We start from the raw sequence: 16199 nt of genomic DNA, 5'->3' as shown, positions 1-16199 counted from the left end.
AACGGTATGTCAGATCATTAAACAATAATTATATTTTACTTATTAAATGTAATAACTCCATATTTATGACTTAATTTGTGATATTTACATGTATTCATTCAAGTTTACCATAACAATTAAAAAACAAGGGTATATTCATAGTTTTATCCCCAACTTTAAAAGGGTATAACAATCATTAAATCAAAATTTTAGTAACAAAAAAATTTTTTATATATATTTATTATTTATTTTATTTATTTATTTTTGAGAGAGAGAGAGAGAGAGAGAGAGAGAGAGAGAGAGAGAGAGAGAGAGAGAGAGAGAGAGAGAGAGAGAGAGAGAGAGAGAGAGAGAGAGAGAGAGAGAGAGAGAGAGAGAGAGAGAGAGAGAGAGAGAGAGACTGTAGAAATTGTAGAAATGGTAGACTTTAAAATATGTATGAGCCTGACCTGGACAGAAAGATCATATTTTAAACTGGATTTTTTTTGTTTCATCTTGGGCATCCTTTTTTACCCTGACCCTCATGTGAATAAATAATAGCCAAGACAAGCATTTTGACAATTCATTTGAGCTGGAAAATTTTTTTTTTGTGTTGCATATTCCAGATTCCACATCAATTGCTCAATGGTTCTTATTTGTATCAGATATTATGATACAGAGCTCCAGTGTGTGCTGGCCTGTGCTGAGGTAATGGGTAGTGGTGGGACCTGCATGAGGGGTTCACTGTTCAAAATTGAAGATGAAGCTGGTAAAGTCAGTAGCATATAGCTTGGAAGACGGTTACACAGGAGCAGCTCTATTCTACAGCACTGAGAGAAGACGCTCCACTTACACAAGTGATGACTGTGTGGATAAAACCAGCGGTCAGCACCTTAAGAACAGATATATCCACGACACTCAAACTCTGTTCAATTTCTCTTTAAATGAGGCAAAGGAAACAGACCCAAGTCTTCCAAATTAGCTCTGCAAATATTTGCTGGAAAGGGGCTAGTGGTTTTGTCCCCATTTCAAAAGCAAATTTAACAGACGTGGTGTTTGGTGTTGATTTATTTTTTAATTATTTATGTCTGTAAATATCAAAGTATTTTAGGTTTGGGTTTTGGTGTGTCCTCATTTGGAACAGGGAGTTAAAGAGAGTAATTGAGCGGGTGAGGAAAACACTACTGTCGCTCTTTCAATCAAACTAACTGCCACCTTGACCACTTGGTACAGGTCAGTGTGAAACCATGTGGCCATCTTACCCATCCCTCATTCCCACCATCATGGCCTAGTATATGTTCCTCTAACTATTCATTCAATAGTTTGTTCTTTCCCTTCTTCCTTCATTCTCTCTCCTCCTCTATTCCTTTCCTGCCAGTCGTTTTAAAGCCTTAAATGGTTATTTATGTCAAACTCTACCTGTTTTTATACCTCAACTGGACCAATAAACATGTTTAATTGATGGTCAGTCCATCACAGAGCTAACACACATAGACATACACATATCAACACACACATGTTTTTGGATTGTGGGGGAAAAAGGAGTATCTGGAGGAAACCCATGCCAACATGGGGAGAACATGCAAACTCCACACAGAAAAGGCTCCTGGAATCCCAGGCTGTGTGCAACAGTGTTGCCCACTGAGTCACCCGGCTACCCTGTAACGGATTAATCTGAATGTATATTCTTAATATGAAATAATCACTTCAGTTACAGTCACTAAAGTATTTAAGAACTTTTGCAAAACTCTTCCCTAAACTAGAGAACATATTTCCACTATCTCACCTTTCACAGATAGATGGTTTTATCTACTGATGCACAAGTCCACATGAGATCCAGGTACACTTAAGCAGTACCAGCATGCATAAATGGAATGCAGTGGATGAACTTGTTTTCAAATTTTTGCATCTTGACTCTGGAGGTCACAGAGACACAATTACAGAGCGTGTGGATCCCACGGAGCGTGTCCTCTTGTCTTTGATGGATGTAAATAAAGACATGGCTCCTAGCAGGCCTGGTTATTGAACTTGGCTGTTGACAATGCCTCAGAAGTGGTCAGATCCAGTCAGAAATCCCTTCTGCCTTCAAGAAAAGAGCCCATGTCCTTAAATGCAGCACATCAGCGGCTGTTCCCCGTCAACCGGGCGATGGCAGTGGTTCAGACACCAGCCCAGGCTCTTTTAGCAAGAGTCCATTGATGTAGCAGAGTTATTAATTTGTCCTGTGAAATAAGAGGACACCCGGGGCAAAACAGAGGGAGATGGGTGCCTTTCAAATAATGCCAGCCAGGGAGCCTTTCATCTGCTGTCAGTGGGGTGAGTGAACTGGGTCTGCTGGGTTCTCACATGGGCACCAGGGCTACCCACGGAACTAACCAACAAAGGGTGTGCAGGAGGGACAGGGAGAGGGAATGCTGAAGGAGAGGAGGAGAAAGAGAGCGAGAGAGAAAGAACATGGGCAACTTGGTGTTTCTCCACTAATAACTGGTAAACAACTCTGTTTTTAGTTGTTTTCGTCCTTCGGAATGGCGTTCTTGTGGATTGTGGTGGGATTCGGTGTTCTGTGAGCCGCTCTTTCCCTCCCCTCAAGGTAATGGCAGCTTTTTTTCCCTCACCACTTCCTGCTGTCCATAACAACCTCAGGGGAAAGAGGGACAGCGCCCTCGAACTGCATGATAAACCTCATAGGGTCTTAACAGTCTCCATACTCCACTCATTCTTCCTTCGGTGGAAGCTGAAGGCGATTTCGCATGTAATCACTGCCAGAAAAAAAAATGTGCAAAAATTTTACCTTTAGGGGTAAAACACTTGGGCATTACACTTCAAGGGACAACTTTGTACCTTATTTATCCCTAAAACAGGGGTCTCCCATCCTGCTGGAAGGGCAATATCCTGCAGAGTTTAGGTCCAATCCTAATTAAACACCTGAACCAATTAATAAAGGTCTTCAGGATTTATAAAAACTTACAGTCAGTTGTGTTGGACCAGATTGTGCTAAACTCTGCAGGAAAATGACTGGACACCCCAGCTATAAAAGGTACATATTAGTACCTTAAAGTGGTAATATGTACACTTACTAACATACTAACATGTACCTTTTAGGGTTAAATAACGTACAAGGATCTCCATTTGAGGGTACTGCCCTAGTGACAAGCTGTTGTACCCCTGAAGGGAAATCTTTTTGCACACTTCTTTTCTCTGAGAGTGAAAGGTGTGTTCCATTTTGCAGACTTCTTCATTGGTCTATGCCATATTGTAGAATAAGATGTGCTGACTGTGTTCACACTGAAAAACGCCAATATTGAGACAAAGGTACACTAGATGACATGGTGTGGTGTTTATGTGCACAGTGCAGTACATCATTTGGGACACAACTTCAGTTAAGGGCACCTGAATACCAAGTTCACTGAGCACTCATGACGACTGAAGACTCTGGAGGCCTCTATTTTGATTGGACCAGAGACAGGAGATGTCACAGAATTATTTCATGCCTGCAAGGAGCTGTGCAGCGTCAATGTCCGATTACTCCATTCCTCCACATGCAGTGAAGCACAAGGAGTGGTTGGGGCAGTCACAGCTGGAGCAAGCAGGGAAAAAATAATACCAGAGATGTATAAAAGCAGAGGCTAAAAGCAGACTGAGCTAAGCCGCCTGCTAAAAAAATAAAGCACTGCCCAGGGGACAGGCACAGGGTCGGGCAGTGTGGACCGGACTCGCCACAGCCGCGTCTCCACACGTTAGTGCTCCTGCCAAATGGCTGTAATTGAGGCCTAAAGTCAAGAGCCCTGAATAACTCAATGCATCAATAGCAGCCTGTGGGACCTCCCCCCTCTATGTTTCTCTTTACCTTCATAACCGACCTGAAACCGCTTTTTTTTTTTTTTTTCTATGGTTGAGCTTGAACCTCACTCACCTCCATGGCTGTGGTGACCTTTACTCTTGGCTAAATATATTGTAAGATGATGAGATGAAAGTTGGGTTTCAGTATTTCTGTTTTTAGAATAACCTCTGTTGAAGCTTTTTTTCAAATGTGGGATTAAAGAATTTTTGTTATCAACTGATGCAGCACGTTTTTAAATCGAATTAGAATGTATTGCTTGTCAACCAGAATTCAGGTAAAGATGTCGCTCTGATAGTGGCCTATCCTAAAAGAACTCAGAAAAGTCAAATCTAGTAACAATAAATATTGATAACAATAAAGTTGGCAATTATGTGAGGATGATGTCCAGTTCTGTGTGCGTAAGTGATGGCTGTGGAGGGATTCATGCTAATGGCAGCGTTTAAAATGAAGTAGGACACATGCTGTACATTTCTGCCTGTTTATTGGTCCTACTGGGTTCTTCTCTCAGGCTTCAGAGGCCTAGACTGCTTTTTTCCTGCACGCATGCCACAGCTGTGGTCACTGTGGTGATGTTTCACTGCTCAGAATGGATTCACCAGCTCAAAAACGTTCTTATTATATTTATATTTTACTATACCGCTACTGCCCTTGCCAGCTGTGTACTGGCTAACAGCCTGTTTCCTTTAAATAGGCTGTGACAATATGATTAAACAGCTAAAATGAAGGTAAACATCAACATTCAGTGCCCAGTATTGACATAGAGCCCATGAGCAAAAAAAATTTGATTTTAGGCCTCAATTTTTGCTTAGAGGCAAGACAAGGAAAAAGGCAAGAACACAAATGAGTGAGATATTAAGTTTGATATTATGACAGAAGCTGTCAAGCTTGTTTAATTGTCACCATACCTGCCATTGTCAGTGTTTTTGTGCATGAAAGAGATCAGATCTTCATGAAACTCGTGGATCTATTGAAAAAATGCGAAAAATCCCTTGCTTTGTTCTGAAAGGTGGTGTTACAATCGCAGGACGAGAAGGAAAAAATGAAAGAATGACGATAAGTGAGGGAGAGGACAGAAGGGTGAAGGACAGAAAGGTGAGAGGGAGAGCATTGCGCAATAATGCGAGGGGGGAACGGCGAGGAAAAGACAGAACAGATCCTGCGTGTCCATGTTGTATGGGTTGTCTCGTGATCTTCTGTGGGATGCCGCTGTCACCCCGGCTGTGGCGATCTGCTGCGGTGCTGCTGCAAGCTTCAAAGACTGCAGGCCTGCCCGCAGCCCAAATTACAGGGTGCTTGCTCGGAGATGGGGACAAGCTAGCGGAAAGTGTGCGCAAGTGCACACACTATACGCTTCAGCAGGAACAGGCTGACATGGATGAATGGAGGGATAGCATCCTACTTTCATCTATCCCACAGTAGTCTCTTTCTCCCGGTCGATCTGTTTGTGTCTGTCTCTGTCAATCCACGGCCCAGGCCTGGAAGGAAACCGTTAATGCTGTAGATGTAGCCCATCTGGGACGGTAGCTAGGATGTCTGGGCCTCCTGACTGTATATTTCTCTAGGCCCCTAACCTTTTTTAAGGCAAGTTTAGACAGAGATGTGGTCTGGTGGATGGTGCACGACACGTGCTCCAACACATGGTGCTTATATGCTTATATGAGTTCAAATCCTGCTTGAACAATTTTCAGATTGTATCAATTACAATTACAATATTACAAAACTATGTTTCTCAGGATTTCCTCTCATTTAAGTTTTTCTCATTTTAATTATTTTCTCCATATCTGAACACCTCCCAATGTTGTATTTACTGTAAATTTCAGTAATTTCTTTCTCTGCAGTGCCATCACATTGAGAGCCACAAACACATACTGTAGGGTAGATTGAAGAACTGTTCATTTCAAATCAGTCAGCCTGAGACCTGAAACATTTACACTTTTAGTGAATTATTGGGATGCTAGGACACACTTTATTAAAGGGTTAGTTCACCCGAAAATTAAAATTCTGTCATTAATTACCAGTGTTGTGCAAGTTACTTCCAAACTGTAATACATTATATATGACTTGTTACTGTTATTTAAAAGTAATTCATTACCTTACAATATTACTGTCTCAGAATTGTAATGCGTTACATTACTCCTGTATTACTTTTGAGTTACTTTCACCAAAATAACTATACAGAAGTAGAACTTAACATTCTAAAATGACTAGGGCTGTAACGATATGCGATATGAAACCGAAATCGCGACACTCAGATCCACGAACCTGCAGAATGGCGACACACACCTTCCAACTCCCAGCGTTATCCATACCGTCCAGATCCAATATTCTACCACATCTTTAAATTAGGCCTACTATTAGTATTATTTGAAGTTAACTTAACATTATAAAATATGTAGACCTACACCACAAAACTAGTTGAGGATAAATTATTTAAAATTTGGGAATTCCAGCGTTATGGACATGACATTTGCAGACTTGCAGTTAACTTATATAATTATATAAATTCTCAGAAAATGCATTAATACCAAAATATTGAAACGTCTGTTTATCCATAGTCTCCTCCCAGAAAGGAGTCCAGACATTAGAAAAATATCAGTCTACACATGCGTTTTATATTTAATATTAGGGAAATTGACAGTCATGTGTGACAAAAAAATCTTTAACTTTTAGGAGGCAACGATTTTTTGTTGTTGTAATTCTGTGAATTGCACTGCGCAAATCTAATGAAGAAGGGTTGGATCTCCACAGAACATAAAATATTCATTTTATTTTATTTTTCGTGTTCGCATTAATGAGGAAAAAATAATGTTACAGACGTGACAGTTCTCCGTTACGGACGCGACCGCTCTGAAGCGGCACTAAAAGACTGCTTTAAAACTTTCACAGACACCTTACACAGAAGACACGAAGCCTTTCTTTAAAGTGAATTTCGTTTTGTTTTAATTGTACGGACCTGAAAAATATATCTATATTGAAATGTCTACTTGTAAACAGAACAATTCAAAACGAAAGAAAACAGACTGCTCTCTGCTTATGGAATGAAATGTGCATTTCTCTCTGGTGCATTCACTACTGCGAAGATCGCGAGTCAGCATCGTCAACTTCAACTTGACTTTATTAATAAACAATCAACATGTCTCCTTGCTATATTTGACATATTCATAATCATTGCTTTTGCCGGTTCTTTGTGACAGCTTTTAGGTGCTTTATCGGCAGCGCCGCCGCCCTTACATGAACGCGTCACCACGGCATCAAAAACATGATTGCGTGATGAAAACATGAAAAATACCACATAAACATAGCCTAACTGTTTAGAAAGAAAACAGAACGAATAGCCTAATGCGCATACGTCCATCTCGCGGATGTAGTCTTCTTAATGCCATCTTCACCATTAGCCGCTTTTCCACTGGCCAGCGCGAGCAAAAATAAAAAATAAATCGCTATATAAATATATCAGACGCTGCCATTTAGTCTTTAATTACAGACTTGGACCTCACACGCGGCTATTGACTGACCACGAACAGTTAATTTAGCCTACTTGCATCTTTCATTCGTAATGTCTGGCGGTCTTGCTGTTTTTTTTTTGTTTGTTTGTTTGTTTGTTTTACAATTAAAACTAAAAGTCTGTTGTAACGCAAGCCTTACCGAACATGTACCGAGTAAAATATTACTGAAAATTGATTAGTAATGCCTTACACTACTGCGTTACAGCAAAACGTAATATGTTACTGTAATGCATTACTTTTGTAACGCGTTACTCCCAACACTGTTAATTACTCTCTCTAATGTCGTTCCAAACCTGTAAGACTGAAGATCTTTTTAATGAAATCTGAGAGGTAGTAAGGACATCATTAAAGTAATCAATGTGACTCCAGTGGTTTAACCTCAATTTTATAAACAAACGCGAATGCTTTGTTTGTGCAAAAAACATAATTTACCGCTTTATTAACAAAATATTAATTTCCAACGCCCGTTCATGAAAGCACCACGATGCATGCGTGTTGTGTTGAGTGTTGACGCGAGAGCAAACGCTGTTGAGTGAATTTTCATTTTTTGGTTAACTATCCCTTTACTCAATGTAACACATCTGGAATGCAAAAAGCTCAAATCAATGTTTGTTATTTCATAAGTGTAATATGTGATTTTATGTAAATTAAGCAAAATATATAAACATCTAAAAGTCATATTTTGTCCTAATATTTAATATAAGGAATTGGTCAGAAGGGGCAGCGTGAGCAAGTAGGAAATAAAAAATTGAGTAATTTGTTATCCTAAAGGATCTTGCTGGAAATATTGTGGCATCCTTGGATCTGTGGGCCCCTACATTAAATTCCCACCTTTCACCCAATTAGCAATGGCCCTCAGCCTACTGCTACAGGATATAGTCAGTTTGTGGTTAAATCTACCTGGTTATTTCCTCAGTTTAACGATTTAGTGGACACCAGAGGATTTCTGCAACATCCTTTCATCATTCCTTAAAAGACTGTCATTCCGCAACTCTGTCTCAGTTGCCCTCTTTAGTAAGCCATTAGCACATGCTGTGACGATGAATCAGTTCATTATCACGGCCACATCTCAGCCTGGACTGTTAAATGCTGTTTATGATCAGCACAGCAACATAGTGGTCCTTTTTTTTGCTAATTTTATCCTCTTCCCTGTCTGTCTTCAGGTCCCCTCACATTCCCTGTCTCAGCTATATACAGAGGGAGACCCACAGGCCTGCAGTATAGCTAATCTGACCACAGGTAAACACTGTCTTACCACAGACATGCTCACTTAGCGCTATAATGGACAAAAATACCACACTGCAATGAATGCACACTCACACATCAGTGTACACACATTCACTTTAAGCAGACTGACTGTTTGTTGCTCTCAGAGAGAGCTTATATCATTCAGGTTTTCCAAGAAACACCACAACTTGATTCATGACACATTTTCTGTCCTCATGGTTTGTGTATATATCCTGTGCCTTACAGTAAATTTTCCCATAGGAATTTGTCTGAGGCAAAGTTTGAAAGGTGAGAAAGCGACAAAAAGAGGATTTACACAAACACAAAATTAGATGAGTGATAGAGATGGGGACGGTCAGGATATTTACAGCCAGCTAATATTTGCGCACATATGTGATTTATTGTTATTTCTTTATTATGTTGTTTAGCAATAATCAGTTAGCATGTCCTGCAATTATATATTTGAACTGACTTACTTTCTTCTGTCGAACAAAAAAGAAGAATCACTACTATTCAAATACTTTTATATTCTTTAAAAAAAAATAACAGGAATAAATAACATTTTTAAATATCAGAATAGAAGGTTATTTTGAATTGTAATAATGTTTCATAATATAAACTTTTGTACTGTATTTTTTATTAAATAAATTCCGCCTGAATAAGCATTAGAGACACCAAAGTGTCAGTATCTCATGGTGAGGAATGTTTCTGTTTTTGTCAATATAATGAATATCAATGGTGTTCAAAATAACATTAGATCACATTGACTTTCATTGTACGGACAACATTTTCAAAATTTGTAGTCCACAGAAGAAAGAAGGTCAAACAGGTTTTGTAAGGACATGAGGGTGAGTAAATTATGACAACATTTTCTTTTTGGGGTGAATTATCCCTTTAAATTGCTACAAGAAAGACAAAAAATCATTATGGAAATACTAAAGAAGACCGTGCTGTAATTAAAATAAATAGATTGCATAACCAAGTGAATTAAAAACAGCCAAACTAATTAACAAGCCAAGATGTAATATTAATTGTTCTATCGGACTAAAAGGAGTGGAAAAATCCACTTATATTTTCGGATATCAATAAATGATCAAACTTTTATTTCCGCATATAGATATGGGTGGAGGTGTTCTTTGCAGACTCACAATTGAAAGTCGAATTCACAATAGGAAGGAAAGTGGAGGGGACTCATTGAACAAACTTCATGTTCACAAAAAGATTAAAATCTGAAGGAAGTAATAATGGCAACTCCCATGCAGCCGCTAGAACTCATTGGTACTCTTGTGCTAGCGTGTGCTAACAGTCCCACCTCAGACACAATTTGTCATCGCTAGCGATTTAAAACAGGCGAGTGCAATCAGTGACCAGTGTACAGATGCACTGAAACCAAAACATCGCTCTGTGATCTTCGTAGATTTCAAACGTCAACAGAGGGGGGTTCAATCACGCTAGATTTAATTCTTCTGTAGGAACAACAGAATTCACCGGAATTGCAATTTAATCTGAATCTATAATAATGACTAATAGTATTGTCTCCTATTTTTTCAGTCAACATATCTTTTATCTTCACAGAAACACCCTTCCTGGACAAATTATACTTTAGAGAGGAGTAAAGAAGGGGAAGAAAAGGAGAAAAAAAATCAAAAGCATTATAAAATAACATAAAGGGAAGATTGAAAAAGTGATTGAAGGAGACGGGAAAAGGCTGAGAGAAGAGATTAACAGAAATAACCTGAAACTTAAAAGGATAAGTTCATTTTGTGGATGAACTCGATGATATTGCAGTCTATGAATGCATGTGGAAAGTTCTGGGAATGAAAGGTATAGCCTGAGTGGGACTGATCAGTGATGTTATATGAGCGAGAGCCAGAATCACTTGCATTGCTCAGCACTCCGGCCCAAAAGCGCACATTCCCACATCCCAGCGCACCACTTTAAAGAGTGTCCTGGCTGCTCTGGTTCGCCACTCCCTGAGGAAACTGCAACTCTAAAACGGCAAATATCAATACATTCATTATGCACTTTATATTTATACATTTATACTCATGCTTTTATATAATCCTTGTATTTTGTTGCTAATAGTATTTTTAGAGAGGAGTTGCAAGGCCGCACTAGACTGGCAGAGAAACTGTATGTTTGTCAAGTGGCTATGCAAGACAGAGAGAGAGAGAGAGAGAGATTAGGTCCACTGTGGTTTTTAAAGGGCAAATGTGATGGGCGCCCTGGTCAGTTCAGTGCACAGCTGTGTAGGAAAGTAACAGACTCGATCCAACCCAGCTGTGGCTGCTGGTGTGCTGCTGGCACGGGGCATATCATTAACCCATCTGTAACAATCCGAAATGGTTTCTCACACCATTTAAAAATAACAAAACTAATGACTGGAATGAGATAGAGGAGTAGCCAGCTAAGAGCCAAGTGTGAGTAAAAAAATTGAGTTAGTGAATAAATAATGTTGCTTTATGTGTCTATTGGCTTGGTAACCTTATTAAAGAAACTGCACTGTAATATATGATTTGCATCAACTATAAGAAAGATTATAAATTATTATAAACTGAATCTCACTCATATAAGTTACCTGACTGTTTTAAATCAAAGACCAACTAACCATTTACTAAAGTTTACTTCACTTTAACCTCAACCTAAAGCTACCTAAAGTAGCAAATAGCACATGAATTACCCAGCTAACAAGGAACGTTCTCAGATCTTTGGTTCTGGCAAGGTTCTTTTAAAGTAATAAACAAACATTCTTCCAGTAAAGTTAATAGAACTTTCGTTCAAAGTTATCTGGTCTTTAACAATGTTCTCAAAACGTTAGAATAAAAACATTAGGTATCACTTTATTTTGATGGTCCCTTTAAATAATTTATTAATTGCTTTTTTTATTGACAATGCTTGAACAGCTAGTAATGAAAATTTAAAAAATGAGACCTTCCCCGACTTCCTAGGTTGTCCATGAATCTCTGTATACTGATTTGTATGTATAATATAAAATATAATAGCATTGTAAAATAACAATATAATATGTAACAATAATGTTCACATTGGCTTCATAAATTAATTTAAAAACTAATTATAAAGCAAAACACACCTGATTTACTTTCTTTGTTCTTCATTTTCAAGAAGTTTAAAAACCTTGCCGTATTTTTGTGTAGTTAAATAAGAGAAGGTATACCATCATCTTGCTCCGTCGTAAGTGACTTGAATGGACCTGATGTTATATAGACTTCAACTAGTAAATATAAACTTCCCAAAAGGACTTAACGCACCATCCCTTCCATTCAGCAGCGTGGACAGCATTGAGATGTTTGTTAAAAGAAGGTCTAATATATTGCTGCAAAGGTATTTCCAACTTCTTTTTACGAAAAAAAGAACTTTGCCGTGAGTATATCTGTCAGGAATCAATCAGGCTCATTCACATCCACAACACAAAGATCACACTAACCCGAATACTAATAACCTGCACCTGTCGTCAATCCCAGCAATCACTGAGCACTACAAAGGAACACACCTCACTTCCCGTTCCTGTCGAACCTTGAACTAGGAAAGACCATCTAACCTGCTCTCTGTGCATTTCAGACTATTGTTCCCGAACTGTTCCAGTCTGTTTCCACAGTACACCCTGGTGCTACTTACCTGTCTCCCTCGTCCTGAGATCCCTCATTCTCCTTGGTGTCCCTGTCCTGCATTCCTTGGATTGGATTTCATTCCACACTTAAGCCTGCTGTTATCTGCAAGAGATAACATGGATCCTGCGAATCCTCTCAAACCCCGTTCACACCCAAATCAGTGACCGGAAAAGCCTGGGTATGTGAAACACAGAATAAAACCAATCACGTTAAGAGTAGGCTGTTTGCATGAAGAACCATTTACTCCTATGGTATTAGAAAATTCCACTTCCGCAATCATTCTTGGTAGACCCTGGCTCATCCAGCATAATCCCAAGGTTTCATGGAAGAACGGAGATATTCTGCGCTGGGGTTCTACCTGTTTTTCTACTTGCTTCCCAAAACTTCCAAGACCTGTCCCTTCTTCACCAAAAACTATCCCCATCACAGAGATGTCTATTGAGAGCCCTTGAGAAAAATAATCCCCCCCGGTTATACCTCCTTTGCAGACGTGTTTAGTCCTGAGAAAGCCTCTCATCTTCCTCCACACAGACCTTGGGATTGCGCGATTGACTTGGAACCTGGTAAATCGGTGCCTCGCGGTCACATTTCTTCACTCTCCATCCCAGAAAAATGAGGCATGGAAGAATATATACAAGAAGCCTTAAATCATGGGTACATCCATCCATCAACTTCTCCAGCAGCATCTAGTTTCTTCTTCGTGGCCAAGAAAGACGGGGACCTAAGACCTTGCATTGATTACCATTGATTACCGATTCCCTTCAGTTAATTACTGGTCACCATAATTACAAGATCATCATAAAGTTCCGATACCCGCTTCCTCTCGTACCCACATCACTCGAACAACTACGAGGTGCTAGTATCTTCACTGAGCTGGACCTCAGGAGTGTGTATAATCTTGTTCGAATATGGAAGGGGGATGAGTGGGGATGAGGAAGACTGCATTCATCACCCCCTCAGGCCAGTACGAGTACCTCGTTATGCCATATGGACTGGTCAACGCCCCTTCTGTGTTTCAAGATTTCATGAATGAGGTACTCCGTGATTTCCTCAACAAATTGGTGATTGTTTACATCGATGATATTCTAATCTTCTTCCAAAACGAAGCTGCACATCAACGACATGTCTCCAGAGTTCTCCAACGATTACGAGATCACTCCCTCTTCCTAAAAGCAGAGAAATGCCTTTTCCATCAAAAATCAGTTACCTTCCTTGGATATATCGTGAGTGAACAGGGGGTACAGATGGACGATGGAGAGGTCGCAGCAGTCACTTCATGGCCCACACCGCAAAAGAACTCCAACAATTCCTCGGCTTTGCAAATTTCTATCGCAGATTTATTAACAACTACAGCACCATAACTTCTTCACTTACCTCTCTTCTGAAAGGGAAACCAAAGTCACTGTCCTGGAACCCTGTAGCAGACCATGCCTTCCAAACTTTGAAAAACAAATTAATCTCAGCTCCTCTTCTACGTCATCCTAACCCAAGTCGATGCCTCCATGACTGGAGTAGGTGCCATACTTCTCAACACCAGAAGAATGTCCATAAACCCTTTCCCTGTGCATTCTTTTCAAAGAAGTTGTCACCAGCTGAACAGAACTACGATGTAGGTAACCGGGAACTCCTCGCCATTAAACTGGCTCTGGAAGAGTGGAGACATTGGCTCGAAATGGCGCAACATCCATTCATGGTACTTACCGATCATAAGAATCTGTGGTATCTCAAAGAAGCCAAAAGATTAAACCCACGTCAAGCCCGTTGGGCCTTATTCTTCACCTGGTTTCACTTCCACATTTCCTATCGTCCAGGAACAAAGAACATTCATGCGGATGCCTTGACCAGACTTCATGCTTTTCCAGACACCGTTGACGAACCCGAATCAGTCCTGCCCCCTACAGTTTTTGTTAACCCTATTCTATGGGACATTGATGATCAGATCCAAGAAGCTACGAGACAAGAACCTACTCCACCGGAATGCCCTGACACCCTCACGTATGTTCCAAACGAATATTGCCTAGCTCTCATCGAATCTGCTCATTAGTCAGTCGGTACGGGCCATCCCGGGGCAGCACAAACTTACACCCTTCTACACCAACCATACTGGTGGCCAGGCAGGTGAAAGGAAGTACAATGTTTCATGCAGGGATGTCAAGTTTGAGCTGTCTCGAAGATTCCTCATCACTTACCTTCTGGGAAACTTATGCTTCTACCCATTCCTCAGTGGCCATGGTCACATCTTGGCATTGATTTCGTTACTGACTTACCTCCATCAGGAGGCAACACCTGCATTCTCATTATAGTCAATAGATTCTCCAAAGCCTGTAAACTGATCCCCTGCCAGGTCTCCCTACAGCTCTTGCGACAGCCAAGAACCTCTTCAACCAGGTTTTTCGAGGACCCCAATTTATCTCTCGGGTTTGGAAGGCTTTTCTCTTCTTGGAGTAACGATAAGCTTGACTTCAGGGTACCATCCTCAGACTAACTGAGAGAAAGGTTCAAGAGATAACTCATTTCCTCCACACCTTCTGGCAGAATCATCAAGACACATGGAATCAATTCCTCGCCTGGGCAGAATACGCCCAAAACTCCTTGCATCAGACCACCATAGGACTAAATCCCTTCCAATGCTTCCTTGGTTTCCAGCCGCCGCTGTTTCCGTGGTCCGGTGAGCCTTCTGAAGTCCCTTCAGTTAATTACTGGTTTCGAGAAAGTGAAAGAGTGTGGACTGATCACCATCATCTCCAACAGGCCATACGCAGACAAAAAAGATTTGCGGATGCACGACGAAATGACACGCCCACGTTTGAACCTGGTCAACTTGTCTGGCTCTCGACACGAGACATCCGTCTACGCCAGCCCTGCCGTAAATTAAGCCCACGATATGTCGGACCCTTCAAAATTCTCCATCAAGTCAATCCAGTCACATATAAACTCCACCAATTCAAGATTCACCCAGTTTTTCATGTGTCACTCCTGAAACATCACTATCCTTCTGTTCTTCCTCCCACCACAAAGCCTGATCCTGACCACACACCTCCCATACCTACCATTGAAGCAGTGGCGACTGCTTGTCTTTCAAAGAGGGGAAGCTGTATTAATGAATGAATGAACAACGATCTAAAAAAAGATATTAAACTTGACGGAGGAAATGTGGGATTTGGGTTAAACTGAAACAAGGAATGTGGTGTATAATTGTGTGAAATTTATTATGAAATTTGGTTAGCAATTTCACCAAGCAAATACCAAGAAATAGGTTGCAGCAGTTTGCCTTTCGACTACACTTGCAAAATCCGCGATGAGACTGAGCTCGAACAGCTTCAGACCCTTCGATCATCGATCGAAGGGTCTGTCAAAAGACTGCATCTCCTTTTGATTGACAGCAATTTTGTACTATAAAAAGTCGCTGACGCTGAAGCTGTTCGATCTCAGTCTCATCGGGGATTTTGCAAGTTTAGTCGAAAGACAAACTGCTACAACTTATTTCTTGGTATTTGATTGGTGAAATTGCTAACCAATTTTCATCATAAATCCTCCATTCACCCCAGAGAAGCTGAGCATCCATCGGCGGGACATAATCGCAGATTTATCCAATGACCATCTAGTTTCGAAGCACTGAAAAAAACTGTTCTAAGCAGCCTCATTGAAGTCAATGGATTTGCTAGGCTTCAACAGGGAAATGCACTGTGACTCCGGGAATGTATGAGAAGGAAATCGTGTCAGCCGACCTGCTGTATGTAGCTGATTCTGAACGAATTCGTCTTTGAGATGAACGTGTTCTAACACAATAGTACATATTTGACCATTCATTTTTTAACATTATAGGGGAAGCCGAGCTTCCCTTGCAGTCTTAAAGAAATCCCCACTGAATCGAAGAGGACCCCATCTATTCCGTCCATGAAATCCTGGACACCCGACGTCAGGGTGGTCGTTTAGAATACGTTGTCGATTGGGAAGGTTATGGGCCAGAAGAACGATGTTGGGTTCCCCGAGACGATATCCTAGACCTGGCTCTTCTCACTGAATTCCACCAACAGC

General features: G+C 40.5%; 1 protein-coding gene across 1 annotated transcript in view; it reads left to right on the top strand.

Annotated features, from left to right (window-relative positions):
* The window catches only part of bin1a (bridging integrator 1a), a 48318-nt gene extending 32479 nt beyond the window's left edge, over positions 1 to 15839 (top strand). The window contains exon 17 of the transcript XR_013197048.1: positions 15827 to 15839. The gene's annotated coding sequence lies outside the window, so the exon portion shown is untranslated. The remainder of the gene's footprint in view (positions 1 to 15826) is intronic.
* Positions 15840 to 16199: the final 360 nt, after the last annotated feature.

Source organism: Siphateles boraxobius, unplaced genomic scaffold (assembly GCF_051911475.1).
Source record: "Siphateles boraxobius isolate OS27281-9 unplaced genomic scaffold, OSU_SipBor_1 7, whole genome shotgun sequence".
In the NCBI taxonomy this organism is placed as follows: Eukaryota; Metazoa; Chordata; class Actinopteri; order Cypriniformes; family Leuciscidae; genus Siphateles; species Siphateles boraxobius.
This window is presented reverse-complemented; position numbering and strand designations above follow the sequence as displayed.